Source organism: Ambystoma mexicanum, chromosome 12, assembly GCF_040938575.1.
Source record: "Ambystoma mexicanum isolate Mex_15411 chromosome 12, UKY_AmexF1_1, whole genome shotgun sequence".
Lineage (NCBI taxonomy): Eukaryota > Metazoa > Chordata > Amphibia > Caudata > Ambystomatidae > Ambystoma > Ambystoma mexicanum.
The window spans coordinates 496,181,605-496,198,309 of record NC_090936.1 but is presented as its reverse complement, the minus strand read 5'-3'; the positions used below and the strand labels follow the sequence as shown (position 1 = coordinate 496,198,309).

The following is a 16,705-nucleotide window of genomic DNA, read 5'->3' as shown; positions in this document are numbered from 1 at the left end:
TTTTGTCTGTGGGGGTGTGTGATGAGTGGTAGTGTTTGCATGAGTGAGTGAGTGAGTCTGGGTGAAAGCGATAGTGATGCAGGACAAGGTGTGGGGGGTGTAGGGATCTAGATAGTGCATGTGTCTGGCTTGAAAGTATGTTGATCGCCACAGTCGTGTAAGGGTGTGGCTGGAGGTGGGCGGGTTGCAGGCACTGGCTGTGATTGAGATACTACTGTAGATGGGAGGGCAAGATTTGAGAGAGTCTGATCCGTGCGCGAAGATGCCCAGAATTGAGGCAACAGTGGTCAGTGAATCTGGATTGAGGGCTTTAAAATGGGGCACACCAGCAAATGCAGTAGCACCCAGATTTGGGACACATGGATAGAGGAGGACGGGCCCAAAATGGGGGACAACAATAAATGCAGTAACACCTAGATAGTGGGAGAAGGGCCTAGAATAGGTCCACAGCAGTAAATGCAGCAACACTTAGATTTGGGACTGCTGGACCTAAAAATGGAAGCACAACAGCAGTAACATCCTAGATCCGGGACACCTGGATAGAGGGAGAAATGCCTAGAATGCGGGCATAGCAGTGAATGCAGTAACACCTACATTTGGGACACCTGGATAGAGGGAAAACAGTCTAAAATTGGGGCACAACAGTAAATGCACTAACACCTAGGCCTGAGGTGCCTAGACAGAGGGACAAAGCACCCAAAACTGGGGCACAGCAGTAAATGCAGTAACACCTAGAAATTATGGTTTACCAAAAAAATCTGGCTAAATGCGAGCTACGGCTGGCTAACACAATCTGACTAAATACGAGATTTGGCTGGCTAACACACTATGGCAAGATGCAAGATAAGGTTACTATACAAACTTTGGGCTGTATGCATCAGATTGCAGGCTAACAGAGAGTAAGACAGGTTGGTCAGTTTAGTGGGGAGCAGTAATAGCTGCACCCCCTGCCCGAACCACACTTAACTTGCCAGTCACTGCTGGATTACGGCTGCAGGCTCCGCTGACAAACACGATCTGGAGGAGCTGCCCTTTGCCTCTGGCACTTTCTTCAAGGGGGTTGGAACGGGCAGTCGACTGGTGTGGTGTGTCGTGTAGTATGGGCGTAGTGCCAATCAGGGTAAGGGGAGGTGGGATTAGGTGCTGCGGGAATCAGGAACAAAGTATTGCTGAGCCGCTGGGTCGGCAAATAACTAAAAAATGCAGAAAATTGGCAATGTAACTTTATAAATCACTGGATTGCAGGGGATGTCGCCTTACCTCTGTGCCAGGGAGAAAAGTGGCTGTTAGAGGTCATGACGCACCGGGTCTAGGCCCACGCTAGTTTGTTGCTGAGCAGTTCACCAATCAGTGTAGAGTGCGGGGAGGCGGGATTAGGTGCCGGGAATTAGAACCAGAAAGCCCAGAAACCCTTGCGGTGAAAACAGAAAACCAAACCTACGGGAGAGGCCAAAAGGAGCCACAGCTGGCAGAACATCACTTACTACACACTGGCAAAAAAAATGCTTCACTGCAGCAGAATATGGACACTAAATTCAACAATTACAACACAGAGGTGCCATCACGAAAGGCCAAACATATTTTGGGGAAAGGGGTGGACTTGCAGGGCACTCTATAGCCCCATACCTGTGTCACCATGCCCCCTGAAGAAAAGCAGGTGAGCACGTCATCCCACAAAAGGGTAAGGAGGCCAAGCACCGGAAGGGCACTACAAAAGTGAGCAAACGGAATGGGGGAGTTTGGTTGTTCAGGTGAGGTCAGGTAGAGAGGAGGTGGACCAAGAGACCAGGCAAAGGAAGAGAGGTGAAGCAGAGAGTCGAGGAGACACAGAGTTTGTTAAAGGTGAGGTATTGGGTGTAAGAGAAAGTGGTACTTGTGTGAAAGAGTGCGTGATTGAAAAACGTGAGGGTTAGTTAAAGAGTAGGAGAATAAATGGAGCGAGGGTGAGAAGTGTGCAGGGGCGACTGGAAGTGGAGGGAAGTAAAGAAGAGAGTAGTTGGCAAGCACAATGGAGAGGGAAGTGGCGAGTAGAGGGGAGAGGAGCTTGGAGGATAGAGGAGGGAAGAGGGGAGCTTGGAGGGTAAAGACTGGAAAATTGATTAACAAGGTGTACTCATTTGGCTACAATGTCATCATCCTGGGAAGATCACTATGTCAATGTGCCTTGTTTTCACGGGGTGCTAAGATTGGTAACAACTGCTATAAGTATGTATTGGTGAAAGGAGTTGAACCCTGTAAGGACTCTAGAAACCCACTTTTCATCCCACTTTAAGCACTGCTCAAATCCTTAATAAAAGAACAAATGCACTGTCCATTGGTATACTTTTAGAAGAAACTTTGAACGAAAGACAGGAAATACAGAAATTAAACCCCTAGACCCATTCTGATCTATTATAAGGATCTTCCTCCAATTTCTAAATTATGGTAGCTGGAAAAACACAATCCGAAAGTCATGTTCTGGAAATTATTCTGTGCAGGTTTTAGCTTCAATGTGGATTATGAACAAATATGACTGGAAAGTTTCTTTTCAAAAGTGTCTCTAAAATGTTTCTGTGCAAGGCAACAATCCTGTGCTTTTTCTAATTACATTGTTTTATTGTGTTTTGCGCATACCTACTCTTTCATTAGGCAGGGTGGATAAGGTGTGGCTTTGGGTTTGAGGGGCGGGTTTGAATTTTACTAAAAATAAGTCGTGCTGTACTTGAACAAAATCAATATCTGGTGCCTTTTAATAGGCTAAGACCTGATTGGTCTTCTGTCAGTCAATCATCAAAATGTGTAGCACGCTGCAAAATTCAATTATTCCCTTTGCCCTTTCCTTTCATTCCCTTTCCCTCACACCTTTAGCTCTACCTCATTCTCGTCCGCTTGCCCTTCAAATGCCACTTTCTTTGCTTCAGAACTTTCTGTTTGCACCAACGAACCAACAGAACTCACAGTGAAGGTGTGCATGGAGAGAAAGAAAAGAAAGTGTGATGCATTTGTTTTTCGTTTTGCTTTCATCTACCAAAGTGTTCATGGCCACATATCTTCACCTTTCATTTTCTTTTATTTCGGCCCTGTGAGGGAGACTTGAAGACATTATGCCAGTTTATCAATTAGCACTCTCTTTGCCGGATTTGTGAGCAGACATTCCACTTTCACGTATAGGGATCCTTCTATTCATAGACTATACATTCACCACAGAGCTCTTACCTCAAAGGACCAAGGAACATTGCTGCTTGTCTTTTGGTAACCTATAGCCTCATCCTGGCCCAACTCAGAACTTACACCCGCTTCTTCTCACCCCTCCGTTTCTGCTGACCCACCTAATCCCTCGCTTTCTTGGGCAGCAACCTTTCTTCATTGTCTTTACTTGCCCATTTCTTCTATCCTTCATCACGCACCTCGACTCACACCATTCCTCATTCTACGCACTCTTCTCCTTCCCTTCTCTCATAGCTTTCAGCCTCAACTTGGTGTAACTTCTGCATCACTCTCTGGCCTCCCCTTCTTCCTCCTTCCCCCTTGCACCCGCACCACTCAAATAGGACGCTCCTGTGTTCTCAGGATCTCCAACCTCATCTATCCCCTTTGCCTACAGCAGAACAGCTGCTCCTCTCCCCTACCTCCCATCTCTCTTTCACTTGGCATCTGGAACGAATAATCCCTCTGAAACAAGTCTTCGTACCACCTCATTTCTTGCTATCACAGAAATCTGGATTCACCCCCATGGCTCTGCTACACTAGCAGCTCTCCACACTGGCACTGCTACCTTCTCACACTCTCCCCAACCTGTTGGAAAGGGCATCAGTGTGGGGCTCCTAATCAATAAGGCCCTCAACACTGCTTCTCTACCCCCCCCCGCCTGACATCACCTCTTACTCTTTTGAATGAGCCACTAATCAACTCCTACCTCCTACTCCTCTCACTGTTCTGGCTCTCGATTGCCCCCCTGGTCCTCTTAAATCGTTCCCCGATCTGGCATTTCTCCTGGAGTCACTTCCTATCAACATCCCCATTGTCATGATGCGGGGAGTTGATCCTCTGAAACCACGTGTCTTGGACTTGACTCACTCTGTTCGGACCACTACCTCGACAACCAGTCTATCCACCATTTTGACCTTGTCCCCTCCTCGGACCTCTCCATTGACACCTCTCCTAACTAACCCCATTAACACCTCTCCTAATCACCCCCATTGTTCACTTCCACTTCTCATCTAATCTCATCTCCTCTCTTCAATGACTAAGAGGACATTCAGGCAGGACTCGCTTACCCCTTACCATAATTACGTGAGGGACTCTCTCTGGCCCTTTCCTCTAGTCATGCCTCTTCCAATGACAGGGCTTTCCCTGACTTTCACCGACTTTCATTATGCACTGATCCATTTGATAAACACCATGCTGCCCAAACATTCACACCTTCCCATCCCTATGCTCAGGCCTGGACCACCTCTGAAATTCAGGCCCTCAAAATAAACATGTGCTGTGACCGAAGACGCTGGTGTACATTACAGACAACCACCCTACTCCCAGCCTACAAACATCCCCTGGCTGCCCCAACCTCTGCACTGTATACTGCCAAATTACACTTCACAAAACTAATCTCCTCCTTTCGCAAACACCCCTGAAAACGTTAATCTACCTTCCAATCTTTGCTCACACTTCCCAAGCCAACATCCACCACCTCCTCCCTTTCTGCTAATGACTTCCATTCTTCTGTCCACCGCATCTCCTATCGAATTAGCACCGATCCTTCACAGTCCCAACCCATCTTGTGCTCCCATCGACCCTTTTACTCGCCAAATGGTCAGAGACTTAGCCTCAATCACTTTCCCTCATCTCTCTGAGCTTTTTAGCCTCTCTCTCCCAGCTGGACTCTTCCCTGCCTCCTTCAAATCTGTAACTGTCTTATTCCTACTGAAGAAATCCTCTGCTGACTCAAAACGTCCCAGCAAACTATCGCCCTATCGTTTCTCTCACTCCCCATTATTCAAAAGTCCTTGAGCGGATGGTCTTCAACCGGATCACTAAATACCTTGAGGATAATCGCCTTGGCGATCCACTTCAATCTGACTTCTGTAGTAAATACTCCACTGAGACTGCATTAATGCGTGTCTCTAACTTTCGCTCTAATGCTCACCACTCTTAGCTATACTCCTCCTTTTGTACCTTTCTGTCGCTTTCGACATCGTCAACCACTCCTCTCTGGCTCCTCACTCTCCAGGACCTTGAGTTTCAAAAATATACTCTTGCCTGGATCGCCTCCTACCAGAAAGGTCAATCCTTTAAACTCTCTTTGAACTCGCCAACCTCTGACCTCGCCCCTCTCACTGTCGGCATACCTCACGGACCAGTCCTTGGACATCTGCTCTTCACTCTCTATACTCTGCCCTTGGAAGTCTTCTTATCCTTTGGCTTTCACGATGACACTCAAAATATTTGCTCCTTTGCTACCTTCAATCCAGCCATCTTGGATCGGATTATGAACTGTTGCACTGCAATTCCATCACTGGATGGCTCTCCGCTGCCTTATGCTGAACTCTTCAAAAACTCAAGTCGTCTTTCTCCAGCCTTCCAAAGCCATCTGTACCCGACCCCCTCCCATCTCCTTCCCGCCTGACCTTCTTGGTCCCTTGCCCAAGGCTCACAATCTTGGGGTCCTCGTTGATAGAGACCTAAAAATGCAAAAATGCATACCTTCCAGTGCGTCTGCTGCCTGATTTAACCACCTCCACATTTCGAAAATGTGTACTTTTCTTACTAACCTTTCAACAAAAACTCTAATCCCCACTTTCATGCTTGGCAAACAGGACTACTGCTCCATCCTACTCCTTGGTCTTCCTCTCTATTCGTTCCCCCTTTAAGCAAAATCCTCAACATAGCTACCCGCACGCTCTAGACCCTACCCTGACTCCTTCACTTATACCAACCAACAACATGCTGGTTGGGGCTTCATTCACAACCGCTCTCTTTTCAAGTTCCTTCTCTTAGTCTGCAAAGCCATCAATGCTCTTGCTCCTCAGTACCTGTCAGTACCTGTCTGATTGTATCGCAGTTTACTCACCATCTTTTTCCCTAAAATCCTCCCCTGCCTTCAACCTCACCATCCCATACCCTCCCTGTGCCTCCTCTTGCTTGCGGTATTTCTCCCTACTCGCCCCGCTCCACTAGAACCCACTGCCGATAACAGCCAAAGCAAGCCCAACTGTGGATGTTTTCAAAGCTCGGCTTAAACTTCACTTACTTTTAAAGAGGGAGCTACCCCATCCTCCCTATCTGACCCCACCACTGCCTCCATTGATACTTACAAAATTACATTATTATATATATTTTTTTTTTAAGTACTCCTGTTTAGTTTGAAGCACCCCTTAGGTTAATGTAACCTTTGTAATTCACCCGTTTTCTCATATATATAATTTTCTGTTTATTTTGCCCCTGATAAATGACCCACTTTTTGTACACCCTCAAACTGGCTCACCACTTGTTCTCATCTTTGTACTATTATACCCTTCATGGAAATGCCTCTACCATCTGTAAATGTGTTATTGCAAGTCATTTCTGATCGAAATTGGCATCCCTGTTCTTCAAATAAATACATGATATTTCAATTGTCCATGAATCCTTACTCACCCAATTAAAATATCTCATCAATTGTGATTGGCGAGTGTCCCTTTTGAGCACTGCTCTGAGCATTAGCAAAATCTTTCTGCCAAATACTGTATTGGGATATATTTAAAATTCAACCACCAGTTTCAATGAGAGACATGATTTTAGTTGACCCAAAGACCACGTATCCAAAGCTCTGCATTATCAATATGATGCGTCCTTTTAGGGCAAGTAAGCACAAAGGAGGCATACCAAGTTTAGAGAGTAAGGCTGGAAAGTAGGGAAGGGTAATCTATCCCATGTTGATCAATCCAATCACTTAAGTTAAACCTTATTTTAGTATATGCCATCTATAATATGATTTGCAGGGATTAACATTGAAGACGCATTTATCAGTTAAAGGAGATTGTTACTTTTTCCTTCCTACAGGTTTGTATCACTGATGGTCATCAGATATAAAAAGGGTTGTCCAACAACGTCCTCTAGCTGAAAAGAAAATAGCAACTCTGTCTGGGGTGCATCAACGTGTTTACTCAGCAAACTTAAAATTCACCACTGCAATTTTCTCTTGGTGGTCTACCCAAACCCCCTAAGAATAGTATACATCCATTGTGGAACAGACACGCTGTCAATTTTGCGGAATATAACCCTTCATTATCTCATTGCGAAAAAACTATAAATGCTTCCTAGATTGTCGTGCTAGGAGCTCCTTGAGGGTGGGAGTAATGGCAAGGATGAGATGGATTGTGCAGCAAGCAACGAATGCATGTGATAGAAAAGGATTTAGAGTTGCATAACCCGCAAGGTGCTGATCTACTTATTTTAAACCAGGGCCCAAAAATGGGCATCGAATGGGGGAGTAGAGGTTGCGTGAAAGGCATGATATAAGTGACTGCTTAGTGTCTAAAAGAAAGTGGAACATATAATAGGTGTCTGCCAAAACAGCCTATTGATGGCTGTCAGAACGGCTCAGGTATATTCTGACCAGGGTCACAGCGAGGCAGCAGGTTGTGTAGTAGTACTGGAGGAAAATGAAGGCCAAAGCATTTAACAGCTTGTGTTACTGTACTCACAAATAGTGATGATTCTATTTTAGTGAAAATCCACTTAACTGAGATCCAGTCAGTTTGCTGTTAAAATTACAAACTCGAGAGCTGTCACGCCATAAACAGTACAAATGAACCGTGAAATATGAACCATTTTAAGAGCCTCTATTGGATATGTTCGTGCTGGTTGAAACTCTGCAAAGTACGTTTTTATTTGTTTAATTACTACCACGTCTGCTCATAATAATGCAGCGATAATATAGTCAGGAACCATGCATTTCATTGGGCTAAAACAAGGATCAGGTTCATGTAGGTGTTCACAATGAACAGCAAGGTGTAGTTTCAAACTGATCTCAAAATACACTGCATGTTTATTTGCAAGCAAGTGTAGAGTGTGTGCACATTAGCCGACCCTCTGTTGGCTAAATGAGGAATCATCATAAGGTCAAGTTCTATGAGAATGCACACCATCTAAGAAATTGCGGTCTCCCATATAAAACTCTCTTGTGTAGGTGACCGATGCACAGAATGCATGTTCCGACCTGCTATGTCTTGAGGTAGATACAAGGAAGGACACGCATGTAGATAGGGTGCAAATGCATTCTGGGTTTCGGGGAGGAGGAGAAAGAAAAGGGGAGAGTGGAGGGTGGTGGCAGCAGCTGCTTATGCACAAAATATCTATCACCATTATGGGCAAAGCAAACATGAATATATTCAAATGGGAATAATAACGTAGATTAGTACAGCCATCATGGACAGGTCTTCTTATATTGGTAATACTAGCATAATTAGGCACAAAGAAAATGTCTCCAACAGACAGCCATGACAACACTCTCATCAATTGTTGAAAATCAATGCTCCAGTAGGTTGCTGTTCCGATTCGCTTATCGCTTGATGTGCTTCGCACTCTGAAGTAAACTTCACTGAGAATGGGCATGTGTGGCTGGCTGACATACCCCAGAGCAGACATTGAGGGGTGTTGGGGGGGGGGGGGGTTAGAGTTGGTATGCTAATGCATACTGGGACCTTCTGTGCTCTCTCCCCACCGGTCGCCTCACCCAGGTGTTATGGTGCAAATATCGCAGAAACTGTGCATCCTAGTGCCTTGAAATGTGGTTTTTGAGGTCCAATAGGGACCTTGAGTTGTATTCTTTGTGTCGGACTGGTCCTTCTAAGACCACATTGATGTTTTGCTGATTCCAGGCAAACGTCTTATGTGTGAAGGTGCTGAAATGCAGGGAAAGGGGTGTGGTGTCCAAATGACATGTAGCCAATAATGCCCGGAGGGTCCTAACAGGTAACTATGCAAAGTTTGGTGCAGATTGGTTAAACAGTGTGGAATTGTATAAGGAACAACTCTTTGTGCCACAAACCCAGCCACCCACAAATGTTCACTTTTATAAATATAGACCATAGGCAGCATGAGACTATCCATCTCCTCGGTAAGGGGTAGTATTGAAAGGACAGAATGTCAAGTGTGAAAATGTACTACATGTAAAAGTGATGGACAGCAAAGCAAAACATTAAAAAGGCCTAGGACTCACCATTTCACAAAAGGCAGTTTAAGATAATGGAAAAGAACACGGAGAACCGGCTGTAGTAGTTTGGTAATGGAAGAGAGGGACTAGCTGCCAATTTCTGTAACCACTGTATTGGCAAATTGGGATTACAGACAAGGGCGCTGGCCATCAGTTGACTGCCTACGTTTTTTTGATGCATTTATGACAAGGTTACTACCTGCATTTTCAGAATTCGGGCATTACTATATGCATGTCTGTAAGTTTGTCAAAGCACTCTGAAAACAGCCCAAAGGAAGAAGATTGGCACACTTTAGCAGCTCCACAATACATTCCCAGTGCTGCCAATCACACATAAAATGAAACACCTAAGGACTGCAAACGTGCTAAGAAACCCGTAAGCAGGGGAGGCTGAGAAAAAAAGGTCAAAACTTACTAAAGTGATGATCCTTTTACATGCAAAGCGAGACTTTCATCTCCGTACAATGGCTTTACTGAGGTCTGCTTCTGCCAGCGACAGAGCTTTGACCTCTTGCGACCTCCTAAAGATAGCAGATTTTGCAGCCCAGAAGTGTATAGCCTTGCTGCTACATTGCCAAAAATAGAGTTAAGTGCTTCGGAATCAGCACACAAGTTATTGGTGGGCTGACTTGAAAGAAATACTAATTTCAGAATATAAATCAAGTACTGTTATGCAAGTATTGACAAATGAGTTAATTGTAAATCCAGACGATTGTGTTTGCTCCATTGCAACATACATTAATTGCTGCCGTTTCATTATGTCAAGAAAAATCACTGCTAGTAAAGACACGTTCCGAACATTGTTGTCAAGATCAAAAGTCCCTCCTCTGCAATCCCATCGCTTATAATTGCCTATTAAACAGTAACTCGAAAGTACAATGCAGTGCACACTTCAGGTAAGTGATTCAAATAAGATAATGCGTTTCTATTTCAAACTACTAATTGTCACTTTTACTGGGACAAATACATATGTATTCTATTAAACACTATTACAAAAAAAAGTAAATACAAGGCAAATGTGCGTGTTTCTAATTCTATGGAATTATCTTCAATGTCTGGGTTCACAGCTTATTTTGTCCTGTTGGTGAGGTAGGGGATGCTATACAAAATATGCACATGTGTGAAGTGGGAAAAATATGCAAATGACCCTCGAGCACAGTGCGAAAAGTTGGCATCTATGCATTCCACGCTCTCCATCGTATTAACACACCTCACATTTTAACAGGTCCATCTTAAAAACCCTCCGCCATAAGAAGGTCCCCTTTCGCGATGTATTTGTTAGCCTATTATATTACAACCCCCACTATTGGCACTACCAGTTTACACTCATATGTATACAGATCGCCCGCTTACACCCCTCGCAAAAACGTTAAACCCCTTGCGTACCATTACCAGCTCGAACGAAACACAGCACAACCACCTTCGTATAGAATATTAAGACATAATCACCCTTGCGCTTTACTTACCCCTCGTAGTACACCCACACTTCTCTATCTCGCTGTACCCTAGGTTTTCTACATGTCACATGACAGTCACACAAGCAGTTAGGTCACATGGGCCCTTCAAGTTCCTCTCTCGTGCTAACGACTAGTTGCAGCAATTAGAGGAAAGGCCACAACAACGTGTTCTTATCACGTGATGCACACGTTCACTGTGTTCCCATCCAAGAAACGGACATAAGCAACGCTTGTCTACTCTTCTTTACCTGACTTCCCGACATCATTATTGTGAGTTTCCGGAGCAATTTTGGTGAGCGGGAAGGCTCTGGCTGCCGGTGCAAGTGCAACCGGATTCTGCGTGCTTTTGGCTTGTAGCGGTTAAGCGGGCATTTTCTTCGAGATACCGGGAACGTTTCTGCAAGACACCCGATGAAGCGTCTGACTTCGTCTTGTCCCTCATCGTCGTTTTTCTAAGCAGGAACTAGGAAGACTCTGGCTGCCAGCTTGCAAGAGCAGCAGCAATCTGCGTGCTCTTGGCTGGCTGAGAATACAATTTGCATTTTCTTCGACCGTGAACGTTCTTGAAAGACACCAGATTGAGACATGGAGCGCAAAATTACATTTACTTTAAAATCATGTTCAGCTATTCAACGTGAAAGGTATGGAGCGCTAAGAATAGGAACAGAGACAGTGGATGGCGGTGTTTGACTGCTAATAAGAGTCATTTAATGTTTGACGAGGATGTGCACAGGATGGGTGGTTTTACAGGGGGTTGGCTGGGGCTATATATCTGCGTGTGGTTCGGGAGAGGCACATGGGCTTCTTGGAGTGGGTCTGCAAGGAGCATCTTGCTATGTGGAGGGAGGATGGGGCATTATGGTATTGGTCTAGAGGAAGGGATGGGGCATCTCGGTGGGGTCCGAATGGTTGGATATGGGCACATTGGTGTGGGTCTGGAGGGAGGGATCGGGCAGATGGGTGTGGGCCTGGAGGGAGAGATGGGGCATCTTGGAAGTGTCAGCAATGGATGGATGGGGCACATTGGTGTTGGCCTGAAACATGTATGGGGCATCTGTTGGTCTGGAGGGTGGCATGGGTCATCTAGGTGTGGTTGGGATGGGGCATATTGGTCTGGCTCCGGAGGAAGGGGATGGGGGCACATTGGTGTGGGTTTGATGGGAGGGATGGGGACATTGGTCTGTGTCTGGGGGAGGGATAAGGGCACATTGTGGGTCTGGGGGAGGGATGGTTCATCTAGTTGTGGGTCTGGAGGGTAGGGTGGGGCATCTTGCTGTGTGGATGGAGGGATAGTGGCATCTTGGTGGGGTCTGCAATGGATGGGGCACATTGGTGTCAGTCTGGAACATGTATGGGGCATCTGTTGTTCTGGGGTGGGGCATCATGGTGTGGGTGGGACAGGGACACCTGTGTGCATCTGGAGGGTGGGATGGGGCATCTTGGTCTGGCTCTGGAGCGAGTGGATGGAGGCACACTGGTGTTGGTTTGATGGGAGGGATGGGGCTCATTGATGTGGGTCTGGGGGGAGGGATGGGGCATCCAGGTTTGAGTGGGATGGGGACATCTGTGTGGGTCTGGAGGGAGGGGATGGGGGCACATTTGTGTGGATTTAATTGGAGGGGATTGGGACATGGGTCTGTGTCGGGTAGGGCTGGGGGCACATTGTGGGTCTGGGAAAGAGATGGATCATCTAGGTGTGGGTCTGGAGGGTGGGCAGGGGCATCTTGCTGTGTGGATGGAGGGATGGTGTCATCTTGGTGGGGTCTGCAATGGATGGGGCACATTGGTGTATGTCTGGAACAGGTATGGGAGATCTGTTCTGGGGTGGGGCATCCTGGGCATACTGGTGTGGGTGGGATGGGGCCATCTGTGTGCAGCTGGAGGGTGGGATGGGGGCATCTTGGTGTGGCTCTGGAGGGACTGGATGGAGGCACATTGGTGTTGGTTTGATGGGAGGGATGGGGCACATTGGTGTGTGCCTGGGGAGGGATGGGGCCTTGGTGTGGCTCTGCAGGGAGGGATGGGGCATCCTGGTTTGGGTTTGATGGGGACAACAGTGTGGGTCTGGAGGGAGGGGATGGGACACATTGGTGTGGGTTTGATGGGAGGGACAGGCACATTGGTTTGCAGAAGGATAGGGGTACATTGGTGTGGGATGGGGGCATATTGGTGTCGGTCTGGAGGGAAGGATGGTGGCATCTTGGGGTCTGCAATGGATGGGGGCACATTGGTGTTGGTCTGAAACCGGTATGGGGCATCTGTGTGCATTCGGAGGGTGGGGTGGGGCATCTGTGTGCATTTGGAGGATGGGAATGGGGTATTTGGTGTGGGTCTAGATAGAGGGGATGGGAGCAACCAGTATGGGGCATCTGTTGGTCTGGAGGGTGGGATGGGGCATCTGTGTGCATTTGGAGGGTGGGAATGGGGTGTTTGGTGTGGGTCTGGATAGAGGGATGGGAGCACGTTGGTATGGGTTTGATGGGAGGGACGGGCATATTGGTCTGGGGTAGGGATGGGGCCACATTGGTCTGGGGGAGGTATGGGGACACAGTGTGGGTCTGGATGGATCGTCTAGGTGTGGGTCTGGAGGGCAGGATCGGGGCATCTTGCTGTGTGGAGGAACTGATGGTGGCATCTTGGGGGGGTCTGCAATGGATGAGGGCACATTAGCGTCGGTCTGGAAAGGTATGGGGCATCTGTTCTGGAGGGTAGCATGGATCATCTAGGTGTTGGGTGGGATGGGGACATCTGTGCATCTGGCGAGTGGGATGAGGCATCTTTGTGTGGGTCTGGGAGGGATGGGGCACATTGGTCTGGAGGGAGTGATGAGGCAAATGTGTCTGGGTCTGAAGGGTGGGATAGGGCATCTTGGTGTGGAGATAGGTATCTTTGTTTGAGTCTGGGGGACAGGATGGGGGCATCTTCCTTTGTGGAGGGAGGCTGGGGCATCATAGTATGGTTGTCGAGGGGGGATTGGTGACATTTTGGTGGGGTCTGGCATGGAGGGATGGGGCATCTTGGTGTGGGTCTGAGAGGGAGGTATGGGACATTTTGTCGGTGTGAAGGGAGGCCTGGGACACATTGGTGTGGGTCTGGAGGGAGGGATGGGGCACATTGGTGTTTGTCTGGATGGAGGGGTGGGGGGCATTAGTGTGGGTCTGGAAGGAGGGATTGGGGGCTCATTGGTCAGGGAGGGATTGGGGCATCTAGCTGTGTGATGGGAGGATGGGGCATCATGGTATGTGTCATGAGGAAGGATGGGGCATCTTGGTAGAGTCCGGATCAGAGGGGGGCATCGATCTGGAATGGAGGGACAGGGCATATGATGGGGGCATGTCAGGGAATGGTGAAGCAATTGACTCAATGAAAGACTATATAACTCTGTCAACCTCAATAAACACCAAAGTAACGTTCTTAGAGGGCTTTTATTACAGCGTTAATCCAACAAAACACAGAGAAAGAAAAACAACAAGATGCCAAATTTGCTCAGCTTCAAAACCTAATTGAAGCTAAAATTACTGCAACTTCCCTTCAAGAAGTACACTCGACGACCCAAAAGGAGCAAATTTTAACGTCGATTTCGAAGGACCCAAAAACTGACAGGATAAATATAATTCCTATTAAGATGACCCAACGCCCTAAAATGCCGAAAGGGGAAAAAAAGTGAAAACCAAACTAAAATAGCGACAATCTTCAATACTGCAAAGGCAACTTTGCCAATTTCCATCAATTCTGCACTACCACCTAAAACTACTACTATGTTTAAAGGTCCGGTTTGTCAAAACCCAATAAAGGAACAAGAGATAATTGAATTGGACAATTCCTGCGCATCTTTAGCCGATTCATCGGGAAATATATCACTTTCAGACCTAACAGTTCACCTGGATTATGAAGGAACCCATGACTCGCAAGATGATTCTGATCAAAATCGAGATTTGCAAACAAACACACCAGAAAACATTGCTACTCAGGAAAATCTGAGACAACCACTTATAACTACAATCATATCTGAAACTCAGAGACCTACAGACATCGCGGGTGAAGAAGCAAAGAGAGCTATATTGGCCCCTTCAAAGAAAATTCAACAAAACGAGAACTCTACTGCAGCAAAAATTGAAATCCCTAAACAAAGGCAGAATCCTGGTAAGGAACAAAACATGGTGAAACCTCGGACTGGTCTATCCATGAGTGCAAGGCTCCCGCAAGCACGAACCTTCAAGATGGAGCAATTGACGGCCGGGAAAAACTATGTAGTATTAAACAGGAAAACAATTCTTAAGATTTTAGCAAAAATACCGAAGCTGAAAACCTTGGGGACGGCAGATCTCGTGTTGATTGAACCCTATCATAGACACAAGAGGGCCAAAGCGTATCTTCAGGTAACAAAGGCAGCAAGTAACCATCTTAAACCAGACGTGATTCTATCCTTGAAGGAAATGGGTTTCGCCCTGGAAGAAATTACAAAACCATCGCTGTCACCATTTGAAAAACGCTTGCATTCCCCGCGTGGACTGACAGAAATCCAGCACGATCATCGATCGGGCACAGAATTCCAGATGACAAAGAAAAGAGATTACACGTACAGGAGGGACGGGGAGAGCCGACGAGGTAGATTTCAGTCTAGACATTACATAACAAAGGAGAACGAAGGCCATAAGAGATCAAACTACATAGAAAATACGAGTAAGAACGACAGATGGGAGAATAAACGAAGACATGGTTCATCGACGGAGCAAAGTGCGGAATGGTCCCACAACAAAAAACGTGAACCCTCGGGGCCAGGGAGATGGCTAAAGAAGGTGCTAAATCCTAACACTCAAACATAACAACGAAACACCTTACAAACGCCAACCGACAACACAGCGCATGAATCTCGCTTATCTCTTGTATCAAAAGAAGCATCGATGTGTTCGTGGAACACGAGAGGCCATGAACATTTAACCAAGCTAGATGCTTTTGACCTAGCACAGTTTGACATCATCTGCCTTCAAGAGACTTGGTTGATGGACCTCCCAACGATCGACGGCTATGAAACCTGTATTTCTCCGGCAAGTAAGGGCTTGTTTGGCAGACCATCGTCTGGCCTTCTAACCGCAGTTAAACTCGGATCAGGCATTTCCATTAAAAAGAAAGTGTCAGAATCCTACGGTATTTTGGCTTTACAAACAGAATGGATCCACCATGAAAATCCATCGCGAAAGAAAACTAAATTCAGTTTAGCCATCATAAACGTTTATTGGAACCCACAAAGAACAACAAATTTGGAGTTCTGCAACGCGGTCACAGACATCTTAGACAAATTTACCATCGAATTGGCCACGGACTATATCCTTATCTGCGGAGACCTGAACGCTAGGTGTGAACAATCTGAGACAAGCCTTCATTTATTACCATCCTCGGAACGAGGTGTACTTTGGTCGGATCTCATGGACTCTAGAAATTTCCACAATGTGGCAGTGTTGCGTGGCAGCCCTCCATTGATTCCAACTTGGGAACGACTCGACACCTTCGCAACTCTGGACTACATTTTTGCTTCCCATTCCCTTATGTCATTTATTGACTCCTATGAAGTCTACCGTACAAAAGCCAGCGACCGTAATCTCCTGTCTGACACTGAAGTCAGTGTGGACTCCAAAAGATTTCTATCCATTTGATTTGGAGGTTTCAAGCAACCTTTCGCGAATACAACTTTCAGCATCAAATATCATAGATATTGCCCGGAAATTTGACGAGGTAGATGACAACAATACTTCCTCGCAAACCAGACCAAACTACCTGCCGTTACTTGTGAAGTACAGGAAAAAGCAAAGAATCCAAAACCCATCAAATGACAACAGATCCCATGAATATGATTCTCAACTAGTACTGAGAAGAAGAGAACTTCGTAAACTGAGGCGTTTGGCTAGAGTCTCTGACAATAACAAGCAAAAAGAAACTGCTATAGCCGCTTCAAAATCCTTCGAAGCATGGCTGAAACACCACAAAGGAGTCATGTATCAGAATGATGCGGAAAAAATGCTTAAAACCTTGATGACCAAAAATTCAAAAGATTTCTGGGCGCTGATCAAAAGCAATG

At 46.4% G+C, this 16,705-nt stretch overlaps 1 protein-coding gene across 2 annotated transcripts in view; it reads right to left on the bottom strand.

Annotated features, from left to right (window-relative positions):
• Positions 1-10,754, bottom strand: part of WDR91 (WD repeat domain 91) — an 832,764-nt gene extending 822,010 nt beyond the window's left edge. For both annotated transcript variants that reach the window (XM_069628780.1, XM_069628779.1), the window contains exon 1: positions 10,639-10,754. The gene's annotated coding sequence lies outside the window, so the exon portion shown is untranslated. The remainder of the gene's footprint in view (positions 1-10,638) is intronic.
• Between the last annotated feature and the right edge of the window lie 5,951 nt (positions 10,755-16,705).